The sequence below is a fragment of the Odocoileus virginianus genome, chromosome 11, assembly GCF_023699985.2.
Source record: "Odocoileus virginianus isolate 20LAN1187 ecotype Illinois chromosome 11, Ovbor_1.2, whole genome shotgun sequence".
NCBI lineage: Eukaryota > Metazoa > Chordata > Mammalia > Artiodactyla > Cervidae > Odocoileus > Odocoileus virginianus.
Window position 1 is genome coordinate 47,646,993 of NC_069684.1, and position 20,363 is coordinate 47,667,355.

General features: G+C 38.6%; 1 protein-coding gene, 1 non-coding gene and 1 pseudogene across 5 annotated transcripts in view; 1 reads left to right on the forward strand and 2 right to left on the reverse strand.

The window, feature by feature from the left end:
* SMYD3 (SET and MYND domain containing 3) overlaps positions 1-20,363 on the reverse strand; it is a 716,821-nt gene that overhangs the window by 342,626 nt on the left and 353,832 nt on the right. The gene's annotated exons all lie outside the window — the stretch shown is intronic.
* Positions 3,899-4,005, reverse strand: LOC139037620 (U6 spliceosomal RNA). Its single transcript, XR_011490495.1, has one exon. It is a non-coding gene; the product is annotated as a U6 spliceosomal RNA (small nuclear RNA).
* Positions 13,701-13,814, forward strand: LOC139037605 (U2 spliceosomal RNA; annotated as a pseudogene).

Sequence of the window (20,363 nt, forward strand, 5' to 3'; positions counted from 1 at the left end):
GATGGTAAAGAATCTGCCTGCAGTGCAGGAGATCTGGGTTTGATCCCTGAGATGGGAAGATCCCCTGAAGGAGGGCATGGCAACCCACGTCAGTATTCTTGCCTGGAGACAGAGGAGCCTATAGTCCATGGGGTCACAAAGAGTCAGATACGACTAAGTGACTAAGCACACACCAATATAAAACTAAAAGCAAAAAAAAAAAAAATGCTTGCTGTCAAATTTTCCATTTTTTTCCTTCCAAGAAATGTGTGATTTCATACAAGAACCATCAAAGTAATAGCAGCCCCAGCACCAAAGGCTGAGCCTAGTTCTCCACCTGCCTTCATTAGACAATCTTCCCATCAATTCTGCATGCAGGTCATCTCAGCCACCCTATCACTATCCTCTGTCACTGTCATCTATAAATGCATTGCATGCATGCACATGTACATGATCCGTCATGTCCAGCTCTGTGAAACTCCATGGACAATACAGTCTATGGAATTCTCTAGGCCAGAATACTGGAGTGGGTATCCTTTTCCTTCTCCAGGGGATCTTCCCAACCCAGGGATCAAACCCAGGTCCCCCACATTGCAGGCAGATTCTTTACCAGCTAAGCCACAAGGGAAGCCCAATATTAACTGAATCAGCATCTAAAATTCCTTGAAGGTGATTAAATAAATGTCATAAAATTTGAAGATGCTGTGCTTAATGAGAAGATGAAGTGTGGGTAGAGTCAATTCCCTAACATGCACTGATCACTGATTAAATGCAATGGTTGGCGGCTCAGTGGTAAAGACTCTGCCTACCGATGCAGGAGATGTAGGAGACCCAGGTTCCATTTCTGGGCTGAGAAGAAACCCTGGAGGAGGAAATGGCAACCAGCTTCAGTGTTCTTGCCTGGAAAATTCCAAGTACAGTGGAGTCTGGAAGGTTACAGTACATGGGGTCGCAAAGCGTTGGACATGACTTAGCTACCGAGCACACACACTGCGTGAGGCAATGTGAGTGCACAATACTGTTAAGATGACCCCTAGTGCTTTCAATCTAATGGGAGGAGAAATAAGTAAAGGACCAATGTAACATAAGGCAGATGTCCTAAGTGCCAGAGAGACACACAAATAGCGTAATTTTAAAAAAGAAAACAACTGACTGTGATGTCTCAAGCTTGAACATGTCTCGTGGTCACACAAGGGGACCTGGGTAGGTCTCATCCCAGGCCACATACAACCCCAAAGTAGAGTTTGATCTTCTACTCAAAACAAAATCTAACCCTGTTTCCTTTAACAGATTTCTGATGTGTCAACCATTACGGAAATTTCCTCCAGTTAGTAAAGATGATGACGATGGCATATTTAAAACCTTGAATAAGTATTTTAGTACTCCACATATTGAAATAGAATCCATATCTAATTTTTCTCAAAAAAAAAAAACCCACAAAACCCCCCTGCAGAATGAATACAATTTAAGTCATTAGAATATAACTTTGATCATTTCACTCATCTCAAGAACATGTACTGACTATTGTCTGTCATACCAAATGAAAGACAAAATCTTACTGTGCCCATATGGTAAACATGACATTACATTACATTAATGTAATTAATACATCACATTACATACTAGAGGTTTCTGTGACAAAGAAACTAGGGCTTTCTAGATCAAGTCTTTCAGATATTTCTCATTCTGGTATAGACAGAACAAAAAAGGAGTAAACAAAAAACAAAATGAATAAAAAAAAACAGTATTAAAGAAGTGATCCCTGAGTTTACAGCAATTTTAAAAGCACAGCAGAGGACCACGATACTGATGAACTGGGAGGAAAGAAATACTCCAATGGAGTGACGACATATCACAAAAGACACTTTGATAAAGTTAAGAGGAGTGACAGTAAAAGAGAACTGCAACAGTGATGATGATCATGATCAGAAGTGGTGGCAGGGATACTGAGCAACAGACAAATACTAGGACGTGGCCATGAAATTTAGATGACAACAGAAAGAAAAACAGCCAATCAGTCGATAAATCACCAGCAAGAACAATAACAACCAGTTCCGTAATCAGAAAGGTACTGAAAAGGAGTGAAAACTACCCAAGTATTCACTTCCTTTTATACATAATAACCTTTGAAGAATGCATAAAATGTATCTCAAGAAAAGGGGCTGAGGAATCAGGAGAATTAGAAACCACCTGAGCAGATTTCAGCATCCCTAGAAGTTATCAGCCAGACGTCTGGAAAGTGCTTCAAGAACAGTACCAGAGCAGGAAGGGGCACCCACACGTGGTGCAGCATGGTGCCAAGCCAAGCCAGGAAGCAAAGACCACTGAAGCTTCGACAGGACCCCACGTGGGCACAAGTGGTGAGGGACAGCTGCAGACCAGTAGCTCTCAGTGGGAGTGGCACTGCCCTGGGGCCATTTTTGGATGTTTTCAATGATCACAATGGGAAACTGGAGACGGGCATGCTAGACAGGAGAGTCTTCAATAACAAAGACTTATCTTGTATCCTGCAAGTCTTGCCAATTTCTCACTGGACTTTTCGGTAGATGGAAAATTCCTATTTATAATTATCTAAATTTAGAAATCAACTCCAATTTACTTAGAGACACAAAGTTTCCTACACATTTTATTTTTTTTTTTCCATTTATTTTTATTAGTTGGAGGCTAATTACTTTACAACATTGCAGTGGTTTTTGTCATACATTGAAATGAATTAGCCATGGATTTACATGTATTCCCCATCCCGATCCCCCCTCCCACCTCCCTCTCCACCCGATCCCTCTGGGTCTTCCCAGTGCACCAGGCCCGAGCACTTGTCTCATGCATCCAACCTGGGCTGGTGATCTGTTTCACCCTAGATAATATACATGTTTCGATGCTGTTCTCTTGAAACATCCCACCCTCGCCTTCTCCCACAGAGTCCACAAGTCTGTTCTAAACATCTGAGTCTCTTTTTCTGTTTTGCATATAGGGTTATCGTTACCATCTTTCTAAATTCCATATATATGTGTTAGTATACTGTAATGGTCTTTATCTTTCTGGCTTACTTCACTCTGTATAATGGGCTCCAGTTTCATCCATCTCATTAGAACTGATTCAAATGAATTCTTTTTAATGGCTGAGTAATATTCCATGGTGTATGTGTACCACAGCTTCCTCATCCATACAGATGGCAAAAGAACACATGAAAAGATGCTCAACATCACTCATTATCAGAGAAATGCAAATCAAAACCACAATGAGGTACTATTACACGCCAGTCAGGATGGCTGCTATCCAAAAGTCTACAAGCAATAAATGCTGGAGAGGGTGTGGAGAAAAGGGAACCCTCTTACACTGTTGGTGGGAACGCAAACTAGTACAGCCACTATGGAAAACAGTGTGGAGATTTCTTAAAAAGCTGGAAATAGAACTGCCATATGACCCAGCAACCCCACTTCTGGGCATACACACCGAGGAAACCAGAGCTGAAAGAGACACGTGCACCCCAATGTTCATCGCAGCACTGTTTATCATAGCCAGGACATGGAAGCAACCTAGATGCCCATCAGCAGACGAATGGATGAGGAAACTGTGGTACATATACACCTACACATTTTAATAACTACTAAATTTTCAAAGACTGCAGTTTCCTTGAATATAAATTGAGGAAGGATTATATTTTTTTTCATTTGAACTTATATCAGAATTGTTCACCGTTTTGGAAAATCATGTCACAAAATCATGGTGTTTAATATAACACACCTGCATCCATCTGCATTTGCAGCTGTTACATTTCTGGTTACTCCATGTGTGTCTGTGTATACTTATTTAGTCATCATTTCAAAATTTCAAACATAAAGAACTTTTGCCAATGCTCAGTTGAATGTTGTTTGACTTTTCTTTTTCTTTTTTTTCAGAGAATGGCATTTTATTTTTAAAAAATATGGAACGCTTCACGAATTTGCATGTCATCCTTGCGCAGGGGCCATGCTAATCTTCTCTGTATCGTTCCAACTTTAGTATATGTGCTGCCGAAGTGAGCACGTTTGACTTTTCTTTAATCCAAACTTATGCATGAGATATAGGTTCAAATATCTGACTATCTCATTACATCTCTTAGCAGAGTAACGAACAAGTATTTACATAGTAAAATGCATTTAAAGCTATCTTTCAGGACTTTCCCTGGCAGTCCAGTGGTTAAGATTCCATGCTTCCACTGAAGCGGCCTGTTTCTGAGCCCTGGTCAGGGAACTAGATCCCACACGCCACAACTAGAGATCCTGTGTGCCACAACTAAGACTTGGGGCAGCTAAATAAATAAATATTTTAAAGTTATCTTTCTTTTTTATAATTATAGCATTATTTTAGTTTCAAAATTCAATGTATAGGTGGTTCTATTATCTATAAACTTCATTTTGAAAATAAAGGGGGTATATTCCAAAAGATGCTATGAAGAGAGGGCAATGAATCCGATATGGCTAGTAATGACCGCTTTAGCTGCATCAGAGAAAACTGTAGAATAGATTCTAAATTTCCTATAGAGGAAGACAAAGGGCAACAGTATCAAAAAAAGTTGATGCTAGCAATGAAGAAGAAAACATCACCTGATCACGACTAGAATATGAGATTGGAAAGGGCAGGTTTCCTGTTCTTTCAGCTATACCATCTAACCAGTCTGCATAAACAGCTAACTGACTCTCATTCACAGAAAAGGTACAAGCTTTTTTTGTCAATAACTGCAACTGAGATGAGCCCTAGTAGTTTCAGAAATACTGCTGTTTCCATGTCATGATACTCTATTGGAAAGTATCCGACAAAAGACAGGTGGGAAATTTGAATCTGCAGAACAACTCTCTATTTTCTGTTTTATATTGCTTTTAAAGAACTAATTCCTAAACTAGTCTAATCTGTACACTCACTGCAGTGGGGCAGAGACACTGAGAGGGGAGACATGCAAGGGAAAGGAAGAGAGGAAGCTAAAGTGACTGGATACACAGCTCATCATTTCCATGATGAAGGTTGCTAGTATTAAGTCTCAGTTTGTTATTATTAACAATTAGTACTACACATAATAATGGTAGACATGTATATACAAAGTAAAACCCTATTTGGTAGAGTTAATAATATTAACAAAGACCTTCAAGTTTCTCTTCAAATATCATCTTTTCAATGTAGTTCATATATACAAGGGAACATTACTCAGTCATAAAAAGGAACAGAATTGGGTCATTTGTAGTTATGTAGATGGACCTTGAGTTTGTAATACAGACTGAAGTCAGAAAGAGAAAAACAAATATCATGTATTAATGCATATGTATGAAATCTAGAAAAATGGTACTGATGGACCTATTTGCAGGGGAGGAATAGAAATGCAGGTGTAGAGAATGGACTTGTAGACACAGTGGGATAAGGAGAAGGTGGGACTAATTGAGACAGCAGTACTGACATAGATATCCTACTATATGTAAAATAGGTGGTTAGTGGGAACCTTATAACACAGGTTACTCAGCTTGGTGCTGTGTGACAAACTAGAGGGGTGGGATGGTGGGGGGCGGACGGGAGCCTCAAGAAGAAGGGGATATATGTATACATTTAACTGATCCACTTTGTTGCACAGCAGAAAGTAATACAATATTGAAAAGCAATTATATTCCAATTTAAAAAAAATGTCATCTTCTCAACAAGGCCTAAAGTGACTCCATGTTTAAAACCACAACTTACTCTGCAATCTACACTCCCCGTCCCTATAGTGATGCTCAATTTTGTCCCATAGTTCTGCTCAATTTCTAGCATGCTACATAACTGACTTATTTATTATGATTATCATTGCCTCCTGTTACTAAAATATAAGCTCCACAAGGGGAGGAACCACTGCCTGTTTTGTTTGCTTTATATTCCAGCATCTAAAAAGGGGGGCTGAAACAGTAGGTGGTCTGTACCTATTTGTGGAAAGAATGAACAGAACACCTATCATTAACTGAATACTTTCTATGTACCAGAAACATCGTAAAGTGCTTTACAGAGAGGATTTATTTAATCCTTACTAATAGAGCCTGCAAGGTAAATATTATTAACCTCCTTATTACAGGTGAGAAAACCAGAATTTTGAGAAGCTAAGAAAGCTGTTTAATATGGACAGCCAGTGAGCGGTAGGGCTGGCATTTGTGTCAAGTCCAGGCAGTGAGAGAGGAAAGTCTATCCAATGATCAATGCAATGGACCTTGGCAGAGCTCAGACATCCTCATTCTCCCCTCAGGAGATGAAAGAGGTCTCTGGGTCACGCAGCCCCAGTGATAATCCCAATTTTACTCACTGGCACCCTCAGCAAGGGTTTCCCTGCTGGCTCAGACAGCTTGGACAGCAAGGAAATCAAACCAGTCAATCCTGAAGAACATCAACCCTGAATACTCATTGGAAGGGCTGATGCTGAAGCAGAAGCTCCAATACTTTGGCCACTTGATGCGAAGAGCCAACTCATTGGAAAAGACCCTGATGCTGGAAAAGACTGAAGGTAGGGGGCAACAGAGAATGAGAAGGTTGGATGGCATCACTGACTCAGTGGACATGAGTTTAAGCAAACTCTGGGAGATGGTGAAAGACAGGGAAGCCTGGCGTGCTGCAGTTCATGAGGTGGCAGAGAGTCAGACACAACTTAGTGACTGAACAACACCCTCAGCAAAATATGCACAATAAAAAACAATGTTTTAATGCACCTGTGTTCCTAAACACCTCAGTTGGGGGTCTTACAAGCTTTGATAGGTAATTGTTGACTTAACACCTCTAAAACAAAGAGTGCCTTGCCCCTAAACACTCCATGAGACAAAAGGAAATTTATCAAATGCAGTAAAAATAAAACTTAAGAATAGAGAAGAGCATGGCTGATCTCAGCTTCCTAAAGTGACATTTTACATTTTCTCATTTCTCAAAGTATCTTTGAGGGACTAACCTTTTGACATTCCGAGCTATTTTCTTTCAACTAACAGCATCTTCTGCTGCATGTTCCCTATTCAAACTAGACCAGAGGGAACAATGATAGTCTGCATCTATGATGCTGCTGTTTAATCAACCCTGAATGAAGCACTCGGTACACATAAGAAAAGGCACGTGTGTCAAGGGACTCACGAGAGGTTATAGGAAGGGGTTGCCAGGAGAGAACTCATCTGTTCACAGGAGAGGAGTAATGCTCCATCAGGCTGAGGAAGTTCTGAATACATTTCTTTCTCTCTTTTTAAAGACTGAATTATTTTAAGATAATTTTACAGTACTGTTATCTGATAAGGCAAAGACAGTATTAAACTCTTAACATATAAATATTCATAACTGCATCACAATAAATTCTTCTTTGGTATGCCCTTCACTGAATTATCTCAAGTATTTCTATAAATTCAAGTTCTGATGAATCAAGATGCAATTGTACCTACGTCTCCTCCTAGTCAAAGGCACAGAGTCTAGAAAACTAAGAACATTAAGTGATGCTACAATCTGAAGACAAGTTAAAAATGCCAAGAAAGGAAAGAGTATCCCCAAGAAGACAGGTCCTCCAGAAGCAGGTGACCAGAGACAATGACCTGCAGAGTGACTCACACAATTCATCACATCACTTTGAGTGGCCATCGTTTAGAATTAAGGCTTAATCCCTAGTCTAAACTATGGTTTTTCCAGGAGTCATATATGGATGTGAGAGCTGGACCATGAAGAAGGCTGAGTGCTCAAGAATTGAGACTTTTGAACTATGGTGGTAGAGAAGACTCTTGAGAGTCCCTTGAACAGCAAGGAGATCAAAACAATCAATCCTAAAGGAAGTAAATCCTGAATATTCAGTAGAAGGACAGATGCTGAAACTGAAGTTCCAATACTTTGGCCACCTGAGGTGAAGAGCCAACTCACTGAAAAAGACCCTGATACTGGGAAAATTTGAAGGCAGGAGGAGAAGGGGATGATAGAGGATGAGATGGTTGGATGGCATCACCGACTCAGTGGACATGAGCTTGAGCAAGCTCCGGGAGATGGTGAAGGACAGGGAAGCATGGCATGCCGCAGTCCATGGGGTCACAAAGAATCAGACATGACTGAGCAACTGAACAACAATAACAACAATATGTAGACAAAATTATCTCCAAAAAGACTTAGGCTCCTTCACTCTTTTATATAGTTAGTTTCTAGACCTCCATATCTTTGGTGTCATAAACAGCAGTAGAATTTGCTCAAATTGAGCTCCTATTACAAGTACTATACCCCTGAATCTGCAAAGCTGAAAATTTTAAATTACAAAACAGGTAATGCAGAGTGACTGCCCCCCCTAAGGATACCAATGTATGCTAAAATGTATTGATTCTTACAGAGTGATTGCCCTTTTAAAATTCAAAACTGCATCACTCAAAGAAAATTACAACCTATATTTATTATTTATAAAGAAGCTAGAAATCTTAAGTGAAAACAATGCATTTCTGTTTTCAAAAATCCAATTTTTACTCTCTTTAGATAACAGAGGATTTTAATCTCCTCCTAATCACAAGGAGAAAATGCTGCTTGGATCAAAAGCAGCAGTTACATGCACTCACTGCATTTCAGATGATTCTGACCATTTTGAAAGAGATCAATTTTGCATTTCCATTTCTCCTGCCTAAACCATCACAAGGGTTTAACTTTCCTCTAGTCCTTTACTTTCTAATCTATCTTTGACATTATTACCAGAATTATCTTACTAAATCATCATAATCATGTTATTCTCTTGCTTAGAAACTTTACATAGCTCCCTATTTACTATAGAACAAAGTCCAAACTTCATACCAGAGCATTCAAGAACTCCATAATCAAAGCTCGTTTCATCTGTCCAGTCCCCTGTTGTTTAGTCGCTAAATCATGTCCAGCGCTTTGTGACCCTGTGGACTGTAGCCCACCAGGCTCCTCCATCCATAGGATCTCCCAGGCAAGTATACTGAAGTGGGTTGCCATTTCCTTCTCCAGGAGATCTTCCCAACCCAGGGATCGAGCCCTCATGTCTTGTGTCTCCTGCATTGCCAGGTGGACTTTTTTTTTTCCTTTTTTTTTTTAAACCATTGAGCCACCAGGGAAGACTGTCAGTCCCCTATATGACCACAAAGCTCAACAGCTCCAGGGCTTCAAGGACTGGGTACATACAGAGCCCTTCCCTCCACTGATCAGCCTCACTCCACACATATTCTACTTTTTTCAAGAAGATATTCCTGATCCTCATAGTTACAGTTACTTGTCTCTTCCTTTGCATTCCCACCACACACAGAGTTTTACCACTGGAATGATGCCTAGTGTATCATGTTTAGTATTATCAGTGGCTGCCTGCATTGCCCTCTAGCTTGCTACTGTACAAGATCAAAGATTCTGTTTGGTTTAACTCCAGATTATCCGAGCTGTCTAACAAAGAACCATGTACAAGGTGGTTGCCTTGAAGTGAATGCTTACTGAGTGAAAGAATGAAAGAACCATGCAGTCACCCATCCATCCATAAGAAGGGGGAAAGATGAAGCTGTGAATCAGACAAGCTTTTGAACACCTGCACTTACACACATCATCACCACAGGTTTTTCAGGATGCAAGGTAAACTTACCAAGATCAAGTAAGAGTGTGTGTGTTTTTGTGCACCTGCATGCACACAAGAACACATAGATGCACAAAATTTTAAAACCAATACCATTTATAATTGCTCAAAAATAAATACTCAGTTGTAAATCTAACAAAACATAGATAGGATCTACATGAAGAAAACTACAAGTTGATAAAGGAAATTATAGAAAATCTAAGTAAATGGAGAGACATATCATGTTCACGGATTAGAAAACGTCATATAGTAAAAAATGTAAATTCTCCCCAGATTGATACATAGATCTAATGTAATTAGCATCAGAATCCTAGCAACAAATTTTGTAGCTATATAAAAGATTATTCTAAAATATATTTGGGGAACTTCCCTGGTGGTCCAGTGGTTAAGACTCCATGCTTCCACTGCAGGGGGGCATGGGTTCAATCTGGTTGAAGAACTAGGATTCCGTATGCCACAGTTAAAAAAAACATTTTTTTTTTAAATTTGAAAAGCCAAAGGAATTAGAATAGCTAAAACTATAATGGGAAAGAAAAAAGGGAAATGTATCAGTCTATGTGATTTCAAGATACTATACAGTTTATGGTGATTGAGACTGTGTGGTATTGTTAAAGGCACAGACACACAAGCAATGAAACATAATAGTGAATCCAGAAACAAAGGTAAAATCTTTTGGATTCAGGACTAGGCAAACAGCTCCTAGACAACACCAAAAGAACTATCCAAAAAATATTAAATACTATTGATAAACTAGACTTCAACAAAATTAAAAGATGAGTTACATACTAGGAGAAACTACTTCCAAATCATGTATCTGATAAAGAACTAGAATCTAGGATACATAAAGAACACTCAAACCTCAACAGTTTGAAAAATTGAACATTTGATTTAATGCAGAGAAGGTAACTTTCCCACAACACATCATTTAAATCAGCTCATATAATCCGACTGAGGAAAAAAGCTCCCAGGCTCTGCAGTTACTGAAAATGTCAGTTGGTCCAGTTCCCATAATGTCAGGCAAGGATGAGAGTGTTTTCCATAGTAAATCTTCATATTTTACTAAATGGAGAAGCTAGAAAACTTAAAAAAAAAAAACAAAACCCTTCAAAGGCCTGAATGTTATTAAACTTGCTGTATAATGATAATATCTCATTGTCCCTTCCGTAGTTTTCAATTTTTACTTTCCTTAGTTGGGAATTTCTACAAAAAGAAGGGTGGAGAGGCCCATCTGTTACAACTGCTAATCTGCCCTAAAACCTGATTCTTGACTAATGTCATCATTATTGGCAGCAACTAATGGAGGGAAGAGTATACTATACTGGGAGCAGCATGAGGAAACATCCTTCTAAAGAAATTAAAATTTTCTCTCTTTCATGAGCATACTTTTTTAAAAGCAGCAGAGTAAGAGCACAATAAACTCAACTGCTATCAAAACAATACTTGAAAACATTTCATTATTTTAATAACAGTCAGAGCTAAGTTAGCAATTGACATTGTGGTGGCCCTTATTATTATAATTAAAATTATATTCTAAGTTTTAATTTTAAACTCCATAATTAAACCATTGCCATCGATAGGTTAAAAGTACTTCAAAAGGAATACATTATTGTTTTGATCAAACTATTTAAAAATGCATGATATTTGTACCAGAAGAACCATTTCCATACACAGGCAAAGACAGCCCTGGGGAAATGACTAGTGAAACTTCAGATAAAATGACATTTTAATCTTCCTGTACAAACCACATCTCCTACCTAGCTTCATAAGCATGTCAGCTCACTTTGTCACTTGCTGTATTACATTAAGAAAAATGTTTGTATTTTCTCACCTTTCCTTCTAGAAGTGGCATATGACTGACATTTCAAGAGGAATCGCCTTTACTTGGAAATATTTTCTTTTAGAAATAGTACTCCAAAAGTATATTTCAACCTAAATTCCATTAAGACATATTTTAAATTGGGGCTTTTCATAAAAGCATTTAATAAACATGCATGTATTCAGCTCAGCTAGATCATTTATATAATTTATAGATGATCTAGATAATTTATAAATGTAGGCAAATTTTAAATTATACATTTGTAATATAATTTTCAGAAGATAAATTAACATATACTTCTTATTTGCTCCTAGCAGGTCCACTTTTGTATTTCAGGATCCATGAAACCCTTGAAAGTATATGCAAATTTTGTTACGTGTGCTTAGTTTTAAACAGTTTCTCAAAAGAATCTGTGAATCATTGGTTTATTCCCAAATGACCATTATATTTATAAATAGCATCTCTAAAAACAAAACATGACTTTTGGAGGACTTAAGTAACCACGTAGCTGTCCATTTACTTCTATACCTATATGCAATGAGTTTGGATTTACCAAATTTTTCAGATGCTTGCTTGTACACTAAGCCAACCTAAAAATTATGTCCCCTAGAACATGTTCATAGTCAAGCTACAAAGAAAAGTAGGTACCTAGTGCTGGAGGAACTAGCATTGGGCCCTGGAATCATGCTGAAGTAGGCAGTAAGAACTAGAAAGGAAGAAGAGCTTCTCTGACTTACAACTACATCAGTATTTGAGTGCAAAACATTACTAATATTTAAAATGCAAATATGCTCATTAAAATTAAAAAAGTAAATCTTTCTCTTACAGTGATATGTTGAAGAGCTACAATTTGGTAATATACCTCAAAGTTTTTCAATTCAAACCTTTTAAGATAGGTCTAGGACGTCCCTGGTGGGGCCTTGGCTAGGAATCTGCCTGCCAATGCAGGGGTATGGGTTCAGTCCCTGGTCCAGGGAGATCCCACGTGCCACAGGGGAACTAAGCCCATGCGCCATCACTACTGAGCCTGCATTCCCTAGAGCCTGTGCTCCACAACAAGAAAAGCCACCACAATGTGAAACCCGTGCACCACAGCAAGGAATAGCCCCTACTCACCACAACTAGGGAAAGGCCACATGCAACAACGAAGACTCAGCGCAACCAAAAATAAATAAACAAATAACATAACAAAACTGCAAAAAATAAACAGTTTAATTACTTAATTAAATAGGTCTGTCTACACTACTCCCCTACGTACTGCCGAGAGCAGGGACCTTTGTCTCATTCATCCTTCTATACTGAGTGTTAGACATTGAGGCTGGTTAACACAGGCAATTCAAATAGCTTTTGATTAATTATAATACTGCATGATCTGATTAAATACTATAATTTGAACTGTTGAAAGCTATCCAAATTTGGAAAGCTTCAGAATGCTCTAAAATAATGGAGGGTCATAAATAAAGTAAGTCATATTAGAGACACATATCAATCTCTTCCATTGAATTATCACTTCCAGTAGCATTCCGTGAGTCATTTCATAACAAGTCAGTGGCAATAAACATACAAGTAATTGGCCAAGTAACAAAAATTTGATTAAAATACAGAGACAATAAGTGATTCCAATATCAGTTACCCTAAAGTTTCTTAAATAAATAAATGCGGACTGCATGACTACATGCTAAGTCGCCTCAGTCATGTCCAACTCTTGGCGACCCAATGAGCTGTAGCCCACCAGGCTCCTCTGTCCATGGGATTCTCCAGGCAAGAATACTGGAGCAAGTTGCCATGCCCTCCTCCAGGAGATCTTCCTAACCCAGGAATTGAACCCGATCTCTTATGTTTCCTGCACTGGCAGGCAGGTTCTTTATTACTAGCACCACCTGAATGTGGAAATTTTACCAAAAATATAGGTAAAAATAGAATAAAAATACATAGTTGGAAGTCTTTTCACATTCAACCCAAAATAAAATTCTAAATAAAAGAGAAGCATATAAGATCATACAAGTAGAAAGAATTGCTAGGAGTCATCTCTTTTAAGGCTTCCCTGGTAGCTCAGCTGGTAAAGAATCTGTCCGCAATGCGGAAGACCTGGGTTCGGTCCCTGGGTCAGAAAGATCCCCTGGAGAAAGGAACAGCTACCCACTCCAGTATTCTGGTCTGGAGAATTCCATGGACAGAGGAGCCTGGCGGGCTACAGTCCACAGGGTCACAAAGAGTTGGACACTACTGAGTGACTTCTACCTTCACTTTTCTTTTATCTCATTTAAAAGGGGAAAAGGTGTTCAAAAACCATCCTTCGTTCACTTCTGCAAACAGGAAAGGAAACTGGATGAGAAAAGCAGAGGAATTGCTTCTCAGCCTTTTGGCTAAGATCAAGTGCAGTATCCGTTCTGATAAAGACCATTACAGTATACTAACACATATATATGGAATTTAGAAAGATGGTAATGATAACCCTATATGCAAAAGAGAAAAAGAGACACAGATGTACAGAACAGACTTTCGGACTCTGTGGAGAAGGCGAGGGTGGGATGTTTTGAGAGAACAGCATCGAAACATGTGTATTATCTAGGGTGAAACAGATCACCAGCCCAGGTTGGATGCATGAGACAAGTGCTCGGGCCTGGTGCACTGGGAAGACCCAGAGGGATCAGGTAAAGAGGGAGGTGGGAGGGGGGATTGGGATGGGGAATACATGTAAATCCATGGCTGATTCATGTCAATGTATGACAAAAACCACTACAATATTGTAAAGTAATTAGACTCCAACTAATAAAAATAAATGAAAAAAAAATAAAAGAAAAGCAGAGGATTCTTAAATCTGGCAGTGCCCACTGATAACAAGAGTATTTATTCGGGATTGTTAGATCAGTCACTGGTACCGGTTTCTCTATCATTCATACTCTTAAATCCTCTCAGATAGGAGTTGCATATGTTCCCAAACTACCATCTCAACATAGTTCCAACAGGTTGGAATTAACCATACACAGAACACTCTACAGAGGTGAAAGCTTATTAGGTTAAATGATAAAAACGTAGATCTCCTTGATTTGTAGTTACCATCACACAACAGCAAAAAACTAACCTACCCAGCTATCATTCTTCAGTTTGGTATCTATTATCAGTTCTAAAAGCATAGGTCCCTCTTGCTTACATGGGAAAGTTGGAAGAAAGGCAGGTATTTGAGAGACATCATGGAGGAGTCTAGAGACAGTCAAGAAGAATGAATCTCCTACTGTCTACAAAAGAAATACTGACTGTACCTGGTAAAGAAAAGTGGAAGAGAAGAGGCGGGATGTAAACAGGGGCTTGAGAATGCCTAGCAGTGAGGAAAAAAGGTGGGGAGAGAGCTGGGATGAAGCAGAGCACGGGCAGTTCAGGCAGAGAGAACATACCAACCAGCAGGCAATTTTAAGATACGGAATACAGTTTACTGAAGGAATGAGTGAGTGAAAGAATGAATGAACCACCAAAGCAACCAATGAACAAATCAAACAAATGAGTACAGGAATGAGTGAACCTGTAAGTAAATGAGGCTGATGAATAGTATGCTGGAGCTACGGTACAGATAGGCCTGAATGCGAAGCAATGAGTTTGAATCTTCCCTAAAAAGCAAGATAAGAAAAGGCGCTCCTTAAGAATTGTATAATGTACAGTTTGCCCAACTGTATGCAGACTTGCCAAAGTCAAAGAGAATTCACTGAAAGCTTTTATCATTATAAAATAAATGATTGAGTAAAATTAATTTGGAAGCAGTAGGTAAAATATAAGAAATAGAAGACATAACAGGTAACTACAAGTTAAGCCACTATTTTGACTACTCAAAACCAACATGATAACTAGAATTTCAGTGTTAATGATCTTCTTAAAAATTGAGATATTAAAAAAAAATGAGATATAAGTCACATACCAAAATATACATGCTCTTGAAGGATATAATTCACTGATTTTAGTATATTTGCAGTTATGCAATCTTACCACTATCTAATTCCAGAAAATTTTATCACGGTACCTATTAGCAGTTACTCCCAGTTCTCCCTCCTGCCAGCCTACAGAATTAACATGCTGCAATCTTAATATGAATTTCTATTTTTTATATCTCCCCAAGGTGCACATATGGTGATTTGCATTGAAGAGTCTCAGTAGAACATAAAAGATTATTTACTAAAGAAATAGCGCCAGAACTGAGGAAGTATCAAAGAAGGAAATTTTCTGTCTACCTGATGTGGCATTTTTATTTTCACTTGGTAAGTAACAACTTTCAAGGTTCATTACGTTCTTAAAGTATCACTTGGTTTCCCAATTACAAAAGCTTAAGAGTTTTTTTCTGCCCTTTGGATATCATAACAACCTAAATATAGTGGCCAGATCAAAAGCTGGTTAAAGAAGATGGTGAACATCTAATCACCCACTGCAGCAACCACAGCCTTAGATCATCATTGATTTTTCCTCCAAGTCACAGAATGAAACAGAAATTCACCCAAGAATGCATAGATATTTCTCTGCAAGTCCCCAGATGGAATTAGAGGGTTATAAGTTCAGTTGAATTCTTTTTTTTTTTTCCCATTTAAGGTCAACTAAGAATGACCCTCCACTAAATTTTATACTTATAATTCTACCATTGGGTTTGAGATTGTTGTTTAGTAGCACATTTTAAAAATAAGTAAATCTCCAAATATCTCTCATAGATTATTACCGTGAATCTTAGAAGAAACCTTCCCTGATAGCTCAGCTGGTAAAGAATCCACCTGCAATGCAGAAGTCCCTGGTTTGATTCCCAGTTTGGGAAGTTCCCCTGGAGAAGGGATATGTCACCCATTCCAGTATTCCTGGGCTTCCTTGGTAGCTCAGACAGTAAAGAATCTGCCTGCAATGTGGGAGACCTGGGTTTGACCCCTGGGTTGGGAAGATCCCCTGGAGGAGGGCATGGTAACCCACTCTAGTATTCTTGCCTGGAGAATCCCTATGGACAGAGGAGCCTGGTGGGCTACAGTCCACAAGGTCACAAAGAGTCAAACACAACTGAGTGAATAAGCACATTTGCCTTTATATGCCTCATACACACACATACTTTTTTCCCTCTGTATTCTTTTAAAAATGCAAAATACCTTTATTTTTAAAAAATATTCTTCTAGTTAATGAAATCAGGCTGAACAAACACAAAATAGGGCTTGACTTATTTTTCCTATTCTATGAATATGGCCCCAGAGACTGAATTTACAAATAGAACAAATGTCGTACAGTTCTCATCTGCCCCTTTCTCACTCTGCCTCCAAGTGCTGCATTCTCAGGACCCACACCCCCTTCACACATATACACACACCAATTATAAAGGTGTTAATATTAAAACAACTGTTTCGATGATCTTCAGCTTCTGGGATCAAAAAAAAATAAAACCAAAGCCAAACAAATATAAAGAATGTGTTTTGATCAATTCACTTTTTCCAATCAACTATTAGAAAGATCCCCTGGAGAAGGGAATGGCTACCCACTCCAGTATTCTTGCTGGGATAATTCCATGGACAGAGGGGCCTGGTGGGCCATAGTCCACAGGTTTGCAAAAAGTCAGACACGACTGAGCGACTAACGTGTTCACTATTAGAAGAATCTATTTCCTAAATACTTCCTACAATTCTTTGAACCGCTCTCTGTAAACGAATGTAAGTGAAACATGTTTTCTAAAGTGGTCAGGTCCATTAAGTTCACTGGGCATGGTCTAACCCTTTATGTCTCTTTCCAGCAACTCCTGATTTGGGGAGGGCTGTAGGGGGACTGAGATAACAGGAAGCCCAGGGAGGTGCCTCCTCAGGCACCCCAGCCACCAAGCTCTGTCTGAGCCTTTCAGAGGAAGAGGTTTTATTTTCCCCCTTCACAATGCCTCAGCACCCTGAGGGGATCTTCCATCAATAATTCATGAGCAGCAAAAAGAACATGTTCTAATCAATAAAGAGTAACGTTGAAACTCACAGCAGGTTCCACAGGACTGATGGGGTGTTATATTAATATCTGATTAAACTTCCCAGGAAATTTAATTTTTCATAAACCAAAGACCTAAAATTAACCTTTTAACCTTATGTTTACAAAAGATCTTTCCCAAGGGCACAGAAATATTTTAGAAACATATCTTAATGAAAGCAGGAGGCTAAAAAGAGTATTTCAATACCTAGGGGATTTGCTCCAGATCACACAGAAAAAGAGAATTAGAACTTAGTTCACCTCACACTTACCTAAAACATTCTTAATTGGAATATTTTTTACACACCTTTAATGATTATGTTCAAGTACATGCTATAGGGACTTTAAAACACACTCAGATTTTTAAATCGCCAATTCCATATATTCAAGAAAAGGAATTTGGAGTACTTTGCATCTTATTTCTTCTTTTCCGGTAACCTCCTTTGTCCATTCACAGCAAAACAATCAAATCGCAAGTCTATGTGAATTTCATAAAGTCAAATTAGTACAAGTCTAGCTATGTATACAATGAAGAAACTACAAGGATATATTGCACAGCACAAAGAATATAGCCAGTGGTTTATTATAACTATAAATGAACTATAATGTTTAAAATTGTCACTATATTGTACACCTGAAACTTATATAGTAAATCAACTAAACTATACTTTTGTAAATCCATGGCTAATTCATTTCAATGTATGACAAAAACTACTGTAATGATGTAAAGTAATTAGCCTCCAACTAATAAAAATAAATGGAAAAAAAAATAAAAAAGAAAAGAAAAGAAAAAAAAATAAGAAAGAAAAAAAATAAAAAATAAAAAATTAGTAAAAGTCTAAATTCTCCAGATTTTGCTTATTTATATTTTGGGATCCCATAAGAAACTTCTCCCTGGCCACAACACTTCTCAAAGTTGCCCTGGATCCTCCATCTGGTAAGTCTATGTCATCTATCTACTCACCCGGAGGAACACCCAACTAAATGACCCCACAAAAAGGCGTTAGACGGAGATGGTGAAATTTGATTCAATGCAGAAAAGGTGACTTTTACAAAGCTTTCATAGTGGGCAGTCAGATATTTTCATCCTCACAGAGCAGCAGCATGGTTAATAAACTGCTTCTAGAAGCTCCTGTAGAGATTTATAACTTTCGCTGGAAGAAAAGCTAGAGATTTCTTTTTCATTCTCTGACTGTACTTATAACTACTTTCTGCAGCCCAGCAAGCCTCTCCTCGCCCAGATCGACAGCATCCCTGCAGAGCTGCCAAGTGGTGATGGAGGTACCCACCAGAGTATTACTGAGGATTTGAGAGGCTGTTACCGCCATGTCCCTGGCACTCTTGGATGCAATCCTGTGCAGTATTTCCCCTCAGAAGCTCAAGATTCTGAGATGGGACCAGCCTCAAAATTCTAACCCAGCCCTCTCTCAATGCAATTTCTTCTCTGATTAACGCTGAAGAAGCAATGTGTTTTTGCTATTTGAAGCTCATTGTTCTGTTTGCAACAGTGTCAGTTTGATTGACCCCTTATTATTAAACTATAGTTTTTAATGAAACTCCATTTCACCATAGCATCTAAAATACTACAGGTGAATTAATTATACCCTAGAATAAAATAATAACAGATTTCCCTATTTCAAATACATAATGGGAAGCTGCTGTTTTATTCCTCTTAATTATATAAGAATGGACAGAGTAATATACCCTCTCTATCAACAAATTTCAAGGATCTGCTTTTATCTTTTTCTTTCTTTTCTCCAGTCAGAATTGTTATTAATGACAGGAGCATATCATAATTTAATTAGCTGACACTGACTGGCAATCTATCTAATTGGAACCATTCATAGAACTATCCGTAAAGGCAGATTCTGCATAACTAACAACCTTCATAAATAAGACCTTTAGAAATCTCACAGAAAGATACAAAATATTTGGACATAATCATTATGTTCCCATGTCACTGGAGACTGGGGGCACAGAACTTCCCTTGAAGGGGACACACATGGCTAGTTCTGAAAGCATGAAACAGGTGCCCTGGGTAGCACAAAATTGCCTAAAAGACAACTTGGCCACCACCTCACACAATTATTTAAAGATATACAATGACACAGAAGTGTGGCTCTGTTTATGAGTGCCATGGAAGCATTTCAGGAGACTGAGTCTCATTAACCTGCCCAATAGAATTAAAGGGGGGAAGTAGTTGCATCTTAAGAACATGATGGGAAAGGTAATTACACCCAAATATCATATTCACGGTCTTGAGACAAGGCTGTGGGGCAGTGCTAAAGAATCTGCCTGTCAATGTAGGAGACACAAGTTCAGTCCCTGGGTCAGGAAGAGCCCTTGGAGAAAGAAATGGCAACTCACTCCAGTATTTTTGCCTGGGAACTCCCATGGACAGAGGAGCCTGGCAGGCTATAGTCCATGAGGTTGTAGAGTCAGACACAACAGAGAGGCGGAGCACAAGACAAAATATACACTTAATCTTCCTGAAAAGAGCTTGGAGACAATCTCTAGAACACAGCTATTATTCTTTGTGTTAGTAAAGTGTATGGTGTACATGCACATGCGACTTCTGAAAACTGTATACATATACACTTTTAAGAAACAAGGCCTGTGGAACTGAAAAATGATAAAATCATTTTTAGGTTTATGCTCTTTCCTTTTATAAAATGTCAGACTCCTTGGAAGTAGATTTTTTAAAACAGAAATACCAATAAAAGAGGAGAAGGAAATGGCAACCCACTCCAGTATTCTTGCCTGGAGAATCCCATGGACAGAGGAGCCTGGTGGGCTGCGGTCCATGGGGTCGCAAGGAGTCAGACACAACTGAACTGACTTAGCACACACATGTCAATAAAATAATTGTTTAAAATATGATTCCATTCTCAGTTCACAACATCCATCTACAACTTTGCAGAAACTGGACTATATCAAACTGGAGTTATCTGAGGCCACAGGGTTTTTCCCTGTATAGGATTATGGTAGTTTCCCTGAGAAAGTCCCACATGCAGTCAAATAGGCTGAGCTCTCTAGTAACAGTTCTAATTAATT